Here is a 4,307-nt window from a genome sequence, read left to right as displayed (position 1 = left end):
TTTCCTCCCCCTCTGGACCGCTCCCCCTCCTCTGGCTCTCTCTTTCCCTCTCTTCCCTGTGATCCCCGCGCGCAGCTGTCGCCGCCGTTCGCCATAGCCGCAGCCACCAGCCCTCCCTCGCCCCTCCGCCAGTTCCAGAAGCTCCGCCGCTGACCTCTACACCGTCCCCGCCAAGCCACACGAGCGGACGCGCCCTGCAGCGGCTTCCCCGACCTCTTCTTCAAGCTTCGGCCGCCGAGATCGCCGGCGACCGTGTGCCTCCCTGACGCCTTCCCGAGCTCCCCGAGGCCACCGTCGCAACCCCCGTGAGCTCCTCTCTGTTTCCCCTCTGACCCCCTGCTCGTTCTCGTGCCGTAGCTGCCGTCCCCGCAAGCACCGAGCTCCGGCCATCGCCATGGCCGGCGAACCTCGCGCCCCGGAGCTCTTCCGCTCGCTCCAGTAGCTCTCGCGTGCTCTCCAGGTTCCCAGGGTCCCGACGCGCTCCTCTGCTCTCCGGCTAACGCGCTGCAGCCACCGCGTCGTGCTGGCCCGAGCTCCGGCCGCCGCCAAACACGTCGCCGGCGCCTTTTCCGGCGACCCCGAACCCAACTACCTGCACCACTCGCCGCGGCCCACTCCCAGCTATCCATAGAGCCCAACGGCGCCCCGAACGGTGCCCTGTACGTGAAACCCGCACCTGCACCGCCGCGTTTAGCCTCGCCGGCGAGTTGACCCCGCCGACCAGGGGGTTTGACCCTTTGACCTCGCCGGACTGACGCGTGGGCCCAGCCCCCCTGTTTAATTAGTACCAGGTTAAGTTAGTGTTAACTAACTTAGTTAAGTAGATAGGACACTGACATGCGGGCCCAGGCTCTAATTAAACTTAGGTTAGTTAACTGTGTCACTGACGTGTGGTCCCCACACGTCAGGTTTGACCTGGACCGAGCCGTTGACCTGCTGACATCACTGTGAGGTCATGCTGACGCATTAATTCCTTTCTGGAATTTAAATAAATCTTAAATGATTTATTATTTTCAGAAAAAAACCCTAAACTTCTAAAAATCATAGAAAATTAACCGTAACTCCAAATTAAATAAATTATATATGAAAAATTATCAGAAAAATTCAAGGAATCCATCTGTACCATTTTCATGCATGTTACAACAACTTATAGCTGCTGTTTAGCACAAATCAATTAAAATGGCATTTGAATAATCACATATGGAGTTTGAATTTGAATCTTGTATTCAAACCAACTTCATTTAATCTGTTGCTAGTTGCATTAGCTCAAAACACATTCATATTGCCATGTCATGAGCATGCATCATATTGTGCATTGCATTGATTGTATTTCTTCTTTGTTGCCGGTATCTGTTCCCTCCCGATAGACGATGTTCCGACGTTGTGATCGTTGACACTGATGAAGACTCAATGTTATCTTCAGAAGTGCCAGGCAAGCAAAACCCCCTTGTTCATTCCGATACAATCCCACTCTCTCGCTCCTGCTCTCTTTTACTGCATTAGGACAACAACGATTCATCTGTTACTTGCTGCGGTAGCTGAACCCCTTTATCCTTTGCATGACCTGTCATTCCACAGTAAATAGATGAAACCCACTAGTATGAGTAGGAGTTGTTTGAGCCCTGTTGTGCCTACTCATTCATGCTTGTTTGTCATGCCTGCTACTGCTTAGAGTTGAGTCAGGTCTGATTCATCGGGGATGAATCAGAGGTGTGTGAACATGTCCTACTGTGTGTGAGCTAAGTGTGTGAACACGATTTGGTAAAAGGTATCGGTGAGAGGCCATGTAGGAGTACATGGTGGGTTGTCTCATTGAAGCCGTCCTCAGGAACTGAGTTCTGTGTTTGTGATCCATGATTCAGCTACTACCATACATTGGGCCCTGAAATATGACCCCGCTCGACTTCTTATCCACCCTTGTCCTCTGTCCAGGAGTTGCAAGTAGTTTCTGGTGTTTGTAGTATGCTGGAGGCCGTGGGCAGCGCTGACCGGAGGGGTGGGCTGTGATGCGGTAGGCACGTGGCACGGTGTACCGGATGCCCGTTTGGTATCTCGGGAACCCTGTTCACATCGTTTGGGGCTGTGAGCGAAACTCCGGCCGGATCTCCTCATGGATGGAACCCGAATAGGCGATAAACCTGGACTAGAGACTTGAGTGTTTAGGTAGGTCGTGGTCTACACCCACGTCGGCTTTCGCTTGAAGTCTGCCGAGCACATGTCGTGTGCAGACACTAAGTGGTGGAAACATGTATGAAGAAGTACACCCCTGCAGGGTTAACATCATCTATTCGAATAGCCGTGTCCGCGGAAAAGGACTTCTGGGTTGCTTATATCAGTTCATAGACAAGTGAAAGTGGATACTCTAAAATACGCAAGATAAGCGTGAGTGCTATGGATGGCGTTCTCGTAGGGAGACGGGAGCGGATCCATAGTGGTGTATTGATATGGTGAATATGTGGACTCGTGTGCGCCACCTCAAAAGAGTCGCTTGCAGTCGTAGTTTAGGATAGCCACCAAGTCAAAGCTGGCTTGCTGCAGTCAAACCCCTCTACCCCCTCGTTGATAATGATGCATATGTAGATAGATCTGATGTAAGTCTTGCTGGGTACATTTGTACTCACGTTTGCCTATTTATGTTTTTGCAGAGAGACTTCGGTCTCACTAGTAGTTTCGCGTGGACTTCGACGTTTAGCTTGATACCTCAGCTACGATCTTGTGCCCTCGGCAGGATCTGATAGATAGTCAGGCTTCTCAGCCTTTTTCATTTATAGATGTCTGTACTCAGACATGATAGCTTCCGCTTGTGCTTGAATTGTATGCTCTGAATGTTGGGTCATGAGACCCATGTTTGTAATATCTCGCTCCTCGGAGCCTATTGAATAAATTACTTGAGTCGTAGAGTCATGTTGTGATGCCATGTTGTATTTGCACATATCGAGCATATTGTGTGTATGTTATTGAAATGCTTGGTATGTGTGGGATCTGACCATCTAGTTGTTTATCTTTAGTAGCCTCTCTTACGGGGAAATGTCTCCTAGTGTTTCCACCGAGCCATGGTAGCTTGCTACTGCTCCGGAACACTTAGGCTGGCCGGCATGTGTCCATCTTCGTTCCTGTGTCTGTCCCTTCGGGGAAATGTCACGCGATGAATACCGGAGTCCTGTTAGCCCGCTACAGCCTGGTTCACCGGAGTCCTGCTAGCCCAATGCTACAGCCTGGATTCACCCGCTGATGACCGACACGTTCGATGCTGGGTCATGGATGCCTGTCCCTGTAAGTCTGTGCCGCTTTGGGTTTACGACTAGCCATGTCAGCCCGGGATCCTTATCATATGGATGCTAGCGACACTGTCATATACGTGTGCCAAAAGGCGCAAACGGTCCCGGGCAAAGGTAAGGCGACACCCGTGGGAATATCGTGCGTGAGGCCGCAAAGTGATATGAGGTGTTACATGCTAGATCGATGTGGCATCGAGTCGGGGTCCTGACATCCTTGTTTGCCGGTAATTGTCCCCTCTCGATAGACGTGTACCGGCGATGTGATCGATGACACCGATGAAGAACTATATTATCTTCAGAAGTGCCAGGCAAGCAAAACCCCCTTGTTCATTCCGATACAATCCCACTCTCTCACTCCTGCTCTCTTTTACTGCATTAGGACAACAACGATTCATCTGTTACTTGCTGCGGTAGCTGAACCCCTTTATCCTTTGCATGACCTGTCATTCCACAGTAAATAGATGAAACCCACTAGTATGAGTAGGAGTTGTTTGAGCCCTGTTGTGCCTACTCATTCATGTTTGTTTGTCATGCCTGCTACTGCTTAGAGTTGAGTCAGGTCTGATTCATCAGGGATGAATCAGAGGTGTGTGAACATGTCCTACTATGTGTGAGCTAAGTGTGTGAACACGATTTGGTAAAAGGTATCGGTGAGAGGCCATGTAGGAGTACATGGTGGGTTGTCTCATTGAAGCCGTCCTCAGGAACTGAGTTCTGTGTTTGTGATCCATGATTCAGCTACTACCATACATTGGGCCCTGAAATATGACCCCGCTCGACTTCTTATTCACCCTAGTCCTCTGTCCAGGAGTTGCAAGTAGTTTCTGGTGTTTGTAGTATGCTGGAGGCCGTGGACAGCGCTGACCGTAGGGGTGGGCTGTGATGCGGTAGGCACGTGGCCGGGTATACCGGGCGCCCGTTTGGTGTCACGGAACCCTGTTCACATCGTTTGGGGCTGTGAGCGAAACTCCGGCCGGATCTCCTCATGGATGGAACCCAAATAGGCGATAAACCTGGACTAGAGACTTG

Source organism: Triticum dicoccoides, chromosome 6B, assembly GCF_002162155.2.
Source record: "Triticum dicoccoides isolate Atlit2015 ecotype Zavitan chromosome 6B, WEW_v2.0, whole genome shotgun sequence".
NCBI classification, from domain to species: domain Eukaryota; kingdom Viridiplantae; phylum Streptophyta; class Magnoliopsida; order Poales; family Poaceae; genus Triticum; species Triticum dicoccoides.
The sequence above is the reverse complement of the archived record's forward strand: the minus strand, read 5'-3'. Positions refer to the sequence as shown.